Here is a 13,069-nt window from a genome sequence, read left to right on the forward strand (position 1 = left end):
ATGATCCCAAATTTGGTGACTTCTTATTTGAGCTTATTAATCTTACGAGTGCCAAAGGAGATGTTGGAATCATTAGCAATATCATTTCCAAAGCTATTAGAATTCATAAAGATAACCATAGAAATGATCATTTATCTAATGAATTACCCTCTCTAGGAATTGATCAATCACAAGATGATGTTGAACATGGACACTATGATGAGGATGATGATGACAGTGACTATGATCTTAATCATGCAATGAGACACTTTGGTCTTATGGAAAATCTTCGCGGCTACATGGCTGGAGGAAAGGAATGGGTTCTTGATAGTGGATGTACTGATCATATGACCGGAGATAAAGATATGTTCCGTGAGCTTGCTGAAAACGACGGCCCTCGAAAGTATGTCACCTTTGGTGATAACTCAAAGGGTAAGGTAGTTGGCCTAGGTAAGGTGTCCATCTCACATGATAGCTCCATACAAAATGTCATGCTCGTTGAATCTCTTGGGTACAATTTACTTTCAGTATCTAGACTTGCTGATTTCGGTTTCAATGTCCTATTTACTGAAGTAGATTGCCAAGTGTTTCGAAGAGACAATCATAAAATGGACTTTACCGGTATACGTAGAGGTGATCTTTACATTGTTGATTTCACTAAAAAGGCTCAACCTAGAACTTGCTTAATTGCTAAATCTTCTAAAGGTTGATTATGGCATAGACGATTAGGTCATGTTGGTATGCGAAACCTTGACAAGCTTATTAAAGGAAATCATATCCTTGGTGTTAACGATGTCATATTTGATAAGGATAGACTTTGCAACGCTTGTCAAGCAGGTAAACAGGTTGGAGGAAGGCATCCCGTGAAGAACATCATGACCACAAGGAGGCCACTCGAGCTACTTCACATGGATCTTTTTGGTCCTAACGCTTACAAAAGTCTCGGTGGAAATTCTTTTGGTCTAGTTATAGTTGATGATTTTTCAAGATTTACGTGGATGTTCTTTCTCAATGATAAATCGCAGGTCCAAAAGATCTTCAAAAAACTTCGCTAGGAAGGCCCAAAATCAATTTAAAGTAAAAATCAAGAAGGTTTGCAGCGACAACGGAACGGAGTTCAAGAACGCAAATGTGGACACCTTTCTTGACGAAGAAAGGATTTCACATGAGTTCTCGGCTACGTACACACCTCAACAAAATGGGGTTGTTGAGAGGAAGAACCGGACACTCATCAAAATGGCGAGAATGATGCTTGATGAGTACAAGACGCCAAAGCACTTTTGGGTGGAAGCGGTTGAGACAGCTTGTCATGCAACAAATCGCTTGTATCTTCACAAGCTACTCGGCAAGACGGCATACGAGCTCCTCACCGGTAATAAACCACAAGTTGGATACTTTCGAGTATTCAGCTCAAAGTGCTACATTCTTGATAAGCATCGTCGTTCTAAATTTGCTCCTAAGTCTCATGAAGGTTTCCTACTTGGTTATGGCTCAAACTCTCACACATACTGTGTCTACAATAATTTCACCCGAAAGGTTGAAGAGACGGGAGATGTGAAGTTTGATGAATCTAACGGCTCGCAAGTAGAGCAATTGCCAATTTATGTAGGAGACAAAGACCCTTCGGAAGCAATCCAAGACTTGTCTATTGGCAAGATTCGTCCAACGGAGGTGAAGGAGAGTACCTCGTCCATCCAAGTGGAAGCTTCTACCTCACGACAAGGTGGACCAAGAGTTGATACGGAAGCATCCACAAGTGGGACACACCAAGATGAAGAAAACGAGGAAGTGCACCAAGATGAACGCCAACAACCTCCTTCTCCACCACGACAAGAGAACGACAACGTCAACAACGAAGAAGGCCAAGAAGAAGAACAAGATAAAGAAGGTGTTCAACCAAGATCCAAGCAAAAGCTTTCAAGAGTTCGAGCAAGAATTTCTAAAGACCATCCCGTCGAGAAAGTCTACAATGATATCCAAACCGGGGGAATCACTCGCTCAAAAACTCGTTTAGCTAACTTTTGTGAACACTATTCATTCATATCTAGCATTGAACCTATGAAGGTTGAAGAAGCTTTGGAAGATCTAGATTGGATAAATGCCATGCATGAAGAGCTACACAACTTTGAGAGAAATCAAGTTTGGACATTAGTTGAGAAGCCCGACAACAACCACAACATCATCGGTACCAAATGGGTGTTTCACAACAAGCAAGATGAAGATGGACAAGTAGTTCGCAACAAAGCACGTCTAGTCGTCCAAGGCTACACTCAAGTCGAAGGTATGGACTATGGTGAGGCATATGCCCCCATTGCTAGACTTGAGTCCATTCACATCTTACTTGCCTATGCTAATCATCATGATATCGCCTTGTACCAAATGGACATTAAAAGTGCTTTTCTGAATGGTGAAATAGAGGTGGAAGTTTATGTTAAGCAACCTCCCAGATTTGTCAATCCTAAGAAACCTAATCATGTTTACAAACTTCACAAAGCTCTTGATGGTCTTAAACAAGCTCCTAGAGCATGGTATAAATGCTTGACCAAGTTCCTTATTGAAAAAGGCTTTGAAATTGGAAAAATAGATTCTACTCTTTTTACTAAAAGGTTTAATGGAGAACTATTTGTGTGCCAAATTTATGTTGATATATTATATTTGGATCAACTAATCCTCATTTTAGTGAAAAGTTTGGAAAGCTAATGTCAGAGAAGTTTGAGATGTCAATGATGAGTGAACTCAAATTCTTTCTTGTTTTGCAAATCAAGCAAACTAAGGAAGGTACCTTTGTCTCTCAAACGAAGTACACCAAGGACTTATTCAAGAAGTTCAATATGCAAGAATGCAAAGGTATGACTACACCCATGCCTACTAGTGGACACCTTGATTTAACCAAAGATGGTGAACCGGTTGATCAAAAGGTTGATCGCTCTATGATTGGTTCATTGTTATATCTATGTGCTTCACGTCCCGATATTATGCTAAGTGTGTGCATGTGTGCACGATATCAAGCCGCTCCTAAAGAATGTCATCTTAAGGCCGTGAAAAGGATAGTGAGATACTTAATCCATACACCAAATTTTGGCATTTGGTATCCAAAGAGGGCCTCCTTTGATCTTGTTGGCTACTCCGACTCGGACTATGCCGGTGACAAGGTTGATAGAAAGTCCACTTCGGTTACTTGTCAATTTCTTGGTAGATCTCTTGTGTATTGGTCTTCCAAGAAACAAAACTCGGTATCATTATCCACCGCCGAAGCGGAATACATTGCCACTGGATCATGTTGTGCTCAATTACTTTGGATGACCAAAACTCTTAAAGATTAAGGGATATACGTGAAACATGTTCCATTACTTTGTGACAATGAAAGTGCTATTAAGATTGCTCACAATCCCGTGCAACATTCTCGAACTAAGCATATTGAAGTTCGTCATCATTTCATTCGAGATCATGTTGCCAAAGGGGACATTAAACTTAAGCATGTTCGCACCGAAAAGCAGTTAGCTGATATATTCATGAAACCACTTGATGAGAAAGTGTTTTGCAGGTTAAGAGGTGAATTGAACATCATTGATGCTTCAAACTTGGAGTAGGAACTCCATTTGATACATGCAAGGCATGAGCCTATGACTAATCCTTGATATTTCTCTTATGTTGACTATCTCATGTCTTGGATATATTTGCACCTTGCATGTTATCTAACCCATGTAGGTACTTGGATGAATCTAAATCTATGAGATTGCAACTCACTCACATTTTGAGCAATTTCTATATCACCAAGTCTCTACACAATGGTGGATGAAGATAAGGAAGCACGCAACCATTCAAACATATCCTTTGACAAACTTTATGTTGAGTTTCATGATTGTCATTCTGGATACACTAGTGCTCTTCCTTGCAAGAACTAAGCCATATAGGTAGATGAACTCAAACTCCAAGTGGTGCTCCCAACTCTTGATGAGCTACATCAACCTTGAGCAACCCACACAAGTTCAACTACATGATCATGAGCAACGCCACCACCCAAGGTATGTTATTCCATCTTAGAAAGCTTTTACTCCAAGTCATGAGTTAAAGCAACTCGACAAGATGTGAATACATCAAAAATCTTAAACGAAAAATGGTAACCCCATTTTGAGCTTAAACGATGAGTATGACCTATGATCAAGTGATCTCACTTGACTCCTAAGTCAATATACTCTAACATAGGTGACTTTGTCGCCGACCAATTCTAGATGAAGTTCTCTTGTGTGCTCTTGCATTTGTCTCATGCATATTTGTTTCCAACTTCATCTAGACTTATGTTTTTTAGTTCCTTCTCTTTTATTTTCTGTTCTGCATTCCTTGCATCCAATTCATTGCAAATCTTTCAGTTAATTCCTTGCAAATTCTTGTGAGATCTTACTTGTCTAGTGAGCTGAGGTGACAAATGTTTTCTCTGTGTTGAACTCGGTCTCACCGGTCTGATGCTTTCGATCCAACCGAATGCTCTTGGTACAACCGAACCACACAACTCGGTGTCACCGATTTCACTACAGGAAAGACATCTTGCCACTTGTTTCTGCATTCTTTTTGATCCAGCTCCACTCAATGAATCTTGTCCTCGACCAACATCCCATTCAACTTGCTGCTTTGTTCTGTGACTCAAGGACCAAACCCATCATGAAAAAATCTAGAAGAACCCTTCTTGGAAATTGATGTCAAAGGGGGAGAGAGAGATCACATCAAAGCTTAATCATATCTATAGGGGGAGAGAATACTCAAGGGAAGAAAGAGTAATCATCAAGGACCCCAGATGCTTGGTGTTCAAGAGGAGAGAAGTCACATGTCTTCAAGAGGGGAAATACATGTTCATATTTGCTCGTTTGCATTAGCTCTGTTTATTTCCTTTGAGCTCTAATTTTGCTCTGATTTTCTGTTCCCTATCTTCTCCCAGTATCCCATGCTAGATTCAGGGAGAGCAAGACATCTAAGGGGAGGAAATCCTTGAATTTATTGCACATCTTTACCTTTGGGGACATGTCTATATCCAATGTGGTACTTAGTACTCACTCTACATGTCATCCTAGTCTTGGTACTATTGTGGTTTCTTTTGTTTGCTCTGGCCAGTAGGTGTATCTGTGTTATCTAACCTTGTTTATGCAGGTTCATCCCATCCTAAGCCAACTCAAGACCGTAAGGTAAGTATATGCATCACATTCATGCGTATGAGAAATTCTTGCTGATGTACATATTGTTTGCAAGAAGGACTCATGAGCATGAAGGTACATTTCTCATATTCACATCATTTGCTCTGATGCATATAGCCAAGATACATGTAACACATTGCTTACTCTGTTATTTTTATGCATTCACATGCTCCTATATTCCATATTCACATGATTGCACACATGTAGGGGAGCCTATGCATGTTACATGTCTTTCCTAAGCTTTACTTACTATTCTCTATATATTTATCTAAAGCTTTGATGTATGTTGTCATCAATTACCAAAAAGGGGGAGATTGAAAGCACAAGTGCTCCCTAGGTGGTTTTGGTAATTAATGTCAACATATCTCTTGTTGGACTAACACTTTTACCTAGTATGTTTCAGATAAGTTCAACAATGAAGTGGCATGGACTAGAGGATGTGGAACCCCTTCAAAATGCTAAGGACAAAGGATTGGCTCAAGCTCCAAGTTCAAGACTCTACATTTTCTATTTTAGTGATCCAAGATCACATTGAGTCTATAGGAAAAACCAATACTATTAAGAAGGGATGAGGTGTTGCTTAATGGCTTGCTTGCTCAAAGTGCTTAGTGATATGCTCCAAAGCCCTCAACCACTTTCTCACTTCCAAATATGTCCCACACCAAATATCCAACTCAGCCCCACCAATTCTTTCTATTCGGAGCCACCGAGTTCAGTTGACATAGCCACTGCCAGAAACCCTAATCAGTTCGGTCTCACTGATGGGATCTCGGTCTCACCGAGATGGGCTTGCAAACTCTCTGTTACCCATTGCAATATTTTCGGTCCCACCTAGATATGCAATCGGCCCCACCGAGTTTGCTTGGCCAACTCTCTATTTCGCTTATTACCCAAATTGGTCCCACCGAGTTTGAGTAATCGGTCAAACCAAGTTTTGGATTTACCCTAACCCTAGCACATCGGCCCCACTGAGTTGATCCAGTCGGCCCCACCGAAAACCCTAACGGTCACTAGATTTGCTGAATCGGTCCGACCGAGTTTATCAATTCGGTCCCACCGAGATTGGCAAGTTGTGTGTAACGGTTAGATTTTGTGTGGAGGCTATATATACCCCTCCACCACCTCTTCATTCGTGGAGAGAGCCATCAGAACAAACCTACACTTCCAACCTACTTTTTCTAAGAGAGAGAACTACCTACACTTGTGTTGAGGCCAAGATATTCCATTCTTACCATATGAATCTTGATCTCTAGCCTTCCCCAAGTTGCTTTCCGCTCAAATCCTCTTTCCACCAAATCCATATCCTGTGAGAGAGAGTTGAGTGTTGGGGAGACTATCATTTGAAGCACAAGAGCAAGGAGTTCATGGGTTGAAGTCTCCAGCCGTTACCCTTTATGGGTTGAAGTCTCCATCAACGTGGATGTACGATAGCACCACCTATCGGAACCACGACAAAATCTCCGTGTCTCCAAATTGCGTTTGCACACTCCAATCTCATCTATTTACATTCTTGCAAGTTGCATGCTTTACTTTCCGCTGCTCATATACTCTTTGCATGCTTGCTTGATATGTATTGTGGTTGTTAAACTTGTGCCAAAACTCCACTTCAACCTAAAGAAATTAAAAACTGCAACTTTTAGCACTTAGTGTCTAATCACCCCCCTCTAGACACCTCTTCTCGATCCTTTCAAGTATATATAATACAAAAACAAAATATTAATTGGTTTGATACAATACTTATAGTAGTGGTTTATTATTCTTATAGTAGCGAATCTCACAAAGGTTTTTGTTGAGTTTTGTGTGATTGAAGTTTTCAAGTTTTGGGTTATCTTACGGTGGATGAAGGAAGGATGTAAGAGCCTAAGCGTGGGGATGCCCCGGCATCCCAAGCTATTATCCAAGAATGAGCAACCAACTAAGCTTGGGGATGCCCCCGAGTGGCATCCTCGCTTTCTTCCAACAACTATCGGTATTTTACTCGAGGCTATATTTTTATTCGTCACAAGATATGTGTTTTGCTTGGAGCGTCTTGTATGATATGTGTCTTTGCTTGTTTTATTTTGTGTTTTAAATCATCAATCCTTGCTGGACACACCTATTTGAGAGAGCCAAAATTATGTCATGACTTGTTAGAATTTCTCTCTATGCTTCACTTAAATCTTTTATGAGCTAGGAGTTGCTCTAGTGCTTCACTTATATCTTTTTTAGCACGGTGTGCTTTGTTAATTTTTGAAGAAATGATCTCTTGCTTCACTTAGATTTTTTTGAGAGTTAGTAAAATTTTGAAGAAATTCTCTCCTGCTTCACTTAAATCATTTTGAGAGAAAGAAAATTTGTTATGCTCATGATCTTCACTTATATTTGTTCGAGCTTATGAAAATCAACACATGAAAATTAGTGCCAAAGTGATAGACATCCAAGAAGGATAAAGAAAAAGTAAATGTCATGAAGATCATTGGACAAAATAAACTTGATTCTTAGTAATAGTTTTGAGATATGATGATGTGATATGTGAGTTATGTTGATGAGTAATTGCGCTCTAGTAGGAATATTGGTGTTAAGGTTTGTGATTCCCTATGCATGCACGAAAGTCAATAATCATGCAATGAAAATTATATCCTACTTGTGGTGCATTATTCGGTGTTAATTATGCTTAATGCTTATTCGTTTCTTGGTTGGTCGCTTCTCAATCTTTTTGCCAGCCTTCATTTTGCACTAAGTATGACCTCTACTTGTGCATTCAAAATCCTTTAAACCAGTTTCGCCACATGAGTCCACTATATCTACCTATATGTGGTATTCTTTTGTTGTTCTAAGCAAATTTGCATGTGCCATCTCTAATTTTCAAAATAAACTTCTCTTTTGTGTGTTTGTTTCACTCGCGGAGCGGTGAGGGGTGGCTAATATTTTCCATGCTAGATGTGTTATTCTCAAGATGAGTGTTTATTCACTTGTCATTGCACGAGAGTAAGGCAAAGGTATTAGGGATGCCCAGTCCTGAAATGAAAAAAAATGAATTGACTTTATGGTGTCAAATAATAAATTTCTTGAAAAGTGTTGGTATGGAGGGCACCCGTGGATACGGTTAGCCATGGAAAGTGAAAGTTATGATGGAAAAGGGAATAAACTTTATTTTCTGTTTGGGAACCGCCTATGGCATATCTAGCATTGAAAGTGTTGGGAACTCTAAGTCGTTTTCCTTGGTGGGATGGATACACCTCCCAAAATATTTTTATCTCTAATTTTTTGCTTTGAGCTCTGGCACCTCTACAAATCCCCACTTCCCTTTGCGAATGGCCTTTCTTTTATTTTATGCAATTTTTTTTGAAATTTGAGTCTCCATCTTCTCTCATAATAGCACCAACTAGGAGGCAATATGATCGTGCTCAAGTATTGAGTGTAGTTAATATTCGAGTGTGTTTCACAAATGGATCAATGTTTGAGCATGATGGGCTAGTGATAGCTTGTTTTAGCATTGATATTTTGAAAGACATGGTTGCTTGTTGATATGCTTGAGTATCTAAATTATTATGTCAAAACTAGACTATTGCTTTGAATCACATAAAAGCCCAAATGTCCATGCTATAAAGAAAAGAATATGATATGAGTTGATGAACATCACTCCGCATAAAAAATTCTGCTTTTATCACTTACCTACTCGAGGACGAGTAGGAGTTAAGCTTGGGGATGTTGATACGTCTCCAACATATCTATAATTTTTTATTATTCCATGCTATTTTATTATCAATCCTGGATGTTTTATAATCATTATATAGTCATTTTATATCATTTTTTGGTGCTAACCTATTGACATAGTGCCAAGTGCCAGTTGCTGTTTTTCCATATTTTTTACATCGCAGAAAATCAATATCAAACGGATTCCAAATGCCACAAAACTTTATGGAGATTTTTTATGGGCCAGAAGGAAGGCAATGGGCCCTAGTTGCACCTGGGGGGTGACTCGAGGGGGGCACAACCCACCAGGGCGTGCCATGAGGCCCAGGCGCGCCCTGGTGGGTTGTGCCCACCTCGGGTGCCCCCCGGACCGCCTCTTTGCTGTATAAATACCACAATATTCCAGAAACCCTAGAGGCATCAACGAAATATTCATCCGGCCGCCGCAGAGTCCAGAACCACCAGATCCAATCTAGACACCATCTCGGATGGGGTTTACCACCTCCATTGGTGCCTCTTTGATGATGCGTGAGTAGTTCTTTGTAGACCTTCGGGTCCGTAGTTAGTAGCTAGATGGCTTTCTCTCTCGCTGAATTCTCAATACAATGGTCTCTTGGAGATCCATATGATGTAACTCTTTTGCAATGTGTTTGTTGGGATCGATGAACTTCGAGTTTATGATCGGGTCTATGTTTTTATATCCATGAAAGTATTTGAGTTTCTTTGATCTATTTTATGCATGATCACTTATAGCCTCGTATTTCTTCTCCGATATTTGGGTTTTGTTTAGCCAACTTGATCTATTTATCTTGCAACGGAAAGAGGTGCCAGGTAGTGGGTTCGATCTTACGATGCTTGATCCCAGTGACAGAAAGGGAACCGACACGTATATATCATTGCTACTAAGTATAAAAAGACGAGATGTATATCTACCGCCATATAGATAAACGGGTCTTGTCTACATCATGTCATCGTTCTTATTGCATTACTCCGTTGTTCCATGAACTTAATACACTAGATGCATGCTGGATAGCGGTCGATGTGTGGAGTAATAGTAGTAGATGCAGGCAGGAGTGGGTCTACTAATCTTGGATGTGATGCATATGTAATGATCATTGCCTGGATATCATCATAATTATTTAAAGTTCTATCAATTGCCCAACAGTAATTTGTTTACCCACCGTTTGCTATTTTTCTCGAGAGAAGCCACTATTGAAACCTACGGCCCCCGGGTCTTCTTCCTCATATATTTGCCTTGCGATCTACTCTTCCTTTGCATTTTTATTCAGATCTATTAAGCCAAAAATACAAAAATACCTTGCTGTGTTATATCTTTATTTATTTTATTTGGCGTTCGATCTATCAATCTATTACAATTTATCTCACGTTCGTTTGCCTATCTTGAGGCGCTGTACACCGGAAGGGATTGACAACCCCTTTAACACGTCGGGTTGCGAGGTGTTGTTATTTGTGTGCAGGTGCTGCTTATGTTGTGTTGCTTGGTTCTCCTACTGGTTCGATACCTTGGTTTCATAACTGAGGGAAATACCTACCGTCGTTGTGCTACATCATCCCTCCCTCTCCAGGGAAATACCGATGTAGTTCGAGCTACCATCAGCGACCCTCGATTCCCATGCGTCTGCCAGAAGGTGAGAAGACTGGTGTTTTTTTACAAGAACACCCTCCCAGGACCAGAGAACATGCCTATAAAATAGGCCAAGGGCGCATCGAGTGATTCATTCATCCTTAAGAAAGAAAATCCCATCCCGCTCAGAAAAACCTCAAGGCACATGGCCGGCGCCACTGGCTCATCCTCGCGCCCTCATGGCCAACTCCCACGCGACTGGCGCAGCTTCTCCGTTTCACGCCTTCAGCTGTGCGATCTCCAGCGGCAAGGGTACCTCCCAGCCGCGGATCTCATACCCGTCTGGGCTGGATTGACCTCGATGAACGGCGAAGCGTTTGCAGAGAACTTTTCTACACCAAGCAAGGATGTGAGGGTATGTTTTGTATCCTTCCTTCTAAGAGGCATATGATTTCCCATTCACCCTTTCCTAAGGGGCCTACTAGAGTTTTACGGGATCCAACTCCATCACCTTACCCCTGGATCAATTCTGCATATCTCTGGCTTCATCGCCCTTTGCGAGATGTTTCTGGGATGCGAGGCCCACTTTGAGTTATGGAGGAAGTATTTCTTCCTCGCCCCTCATACCCATGGGGGGGTCAATTTTTTAAGTAGGCGGAGCCGAAGTGTGTCGTATAGCCAGCACAGGATCCCTCACTGTGCAGTTTGCGCCGCTCCCGCGCCGTCCCCTACCCCGCAGACGGCTGGTCCGCAAGGGTAGCGGTGGGTGCTTGTGCCCGCCACTCCGGCTCGGACGCACACGCTAGAATCGGAGGCACGCGCCACCCACCGTGAGAGGAAACTAGCAAGTGATAGGGACACGGCGGAGCCCGATGAGGATGAGCGGCTCCTCGCTTGGGTCTATCGCTGGTCACTTATGATGGCGGAGATGGACGTTTAGCGACTCCGTCGGAAGAACACCAAGGCGCTCCGGCTTGCCATTGAGTAGTCGGAGCACGAGGCGGCGGGGGCGACCCAGGTGGCGAAGCTCAAGCAGCAACAGGACAGGGCCGTCCGATGGCTCAAATGGCTCATCGTTCTCTTCGACTCGTCCTCCAGTGACGACTACGACCACGACGCCTCCTCCGAATACTCGGACGATTTACCACCAGCCGCCGATGCGTACAGCTGCGGCATCGACCAGAAAGGGAAAGGGCCGGCGAGGAAGTGGTGAAGATTCGTCGTCTCCACTTTAATTTCAAGTTTTTAGATGTAGTTTTTAAACTTGTCCGTTGTTTATATGCATTATGTGAACTTTGGCGGCCTTTTGGAGATCCGTTGGTGAACGAAGTGTGCATTTCTATGTGGGATTCTATGTTTGTTTCATGATGTACACAATTTTATCCATATTGCATGTTTTAGTATGGATATAAGACATCAGATATGAGAGTGAATTTTTGGAACCCGGGTGTATTGAAGGACCTTATTTTAAATACTTTGAAAATCACATTTAATGTTTCAAAAAATTCTGAAAAAAATTCTACGTGGTCATATGGATGTATATTACACATGTGTAAAGTTTGGTAATGAAATAAGTAAATAGGCGACCTATATAAAAATGACAAAATGGTGATTTTCAAATAGTGAATAATGCATGCACTGTTCATCTTTCCAAAACCACGATTTTGTCATTTTTGTGTAACTCACATGGTTACTTATTTCAGCATCAAAATTTGCACATGTGTAATATACATTCATATAAACATGTTGATTTGTTTTCAGAATTTTTAAAACTTCAAAAAAGCATTTTGGCACAGTTCAAAAAATAGGGCTCCAATGCACCTGGGTTCCAAAGTGACTTTTTGATCAGATATGAGATACACGGATATGGACGACGCGATTTGAGGACTGGCCAATCAATGCCTGCGGACGCGTCCGCTGACATTTGAGGGCTCGGATTTGATGACCGCGCGTGTAGATGCTCTAATTCATTTTGTGTGACACCTGCGAACTAAGACTACGACACTTACCAAACTATAAACTATATACAGAACATTTTTTTGCGGGGGAACTATATACAGAACATACTCCCTTGGTCCTACGATGTAAGGCATTTTTTGACACTAAATCAGTGTAAAAAGCATTTTATATTATGGGACGGAGGAGTAATTTTTAACATGTCTTAGTAAAGTTAGGGAGACAAAACGATGTAGTCTACCAAATGCCTCGTGACTATGGCCTTGTTTGGTTCATAAGTCCTAGGACTTTTTTTAGTCCCAACTTATAAGTCCCAAGTCCCTATAAAGTCTCTGCCTGTTTGGTTTCTGGGACTTGTTTCTATAAGACCATATTATAACTATAAGTCCCTATAAGTCCCTCTTTGAGAGTCTTATTTCATAAGTTCCAAATATCCATTTTAAGTCCCTATAAGTCCCTCCTGATTGGTTTAGATGGGACTTATAGAGACTTATTTAAGTCCATAAACCAATAAATCCATAGAAACAAACACCCTTTATTTCTCATTCCATCAGAGGTCGCAAAGATGTCCGGGAACCGGGGTTGATTTTTCAAACAAAATCAACAACTTTCCAAGACGGAAAAGAGCACGGCCGCCGGGTAATGACAGGGACGCGGCGGCGACGCTCATCCAATCCCCTCCCCGGCG

The sequence above is a fragment of the Triticum dicoccoides genome, chromosome 4A (genome assembly GCF_002162155.2).
Source record: "Triticum dicoccoides isolate Atlit2015 ecotype Zavitan chromosome 4A, WEW_v2.0, whole genome shotgun sequence".
Taxonomy (NCBI): domain Eukaryota; kingdom Viridiplantae; phylum Streptophyta; class Magnoliopsida; order Poales; family Poaceae; genus Triticum; species Triticum dicoccoides.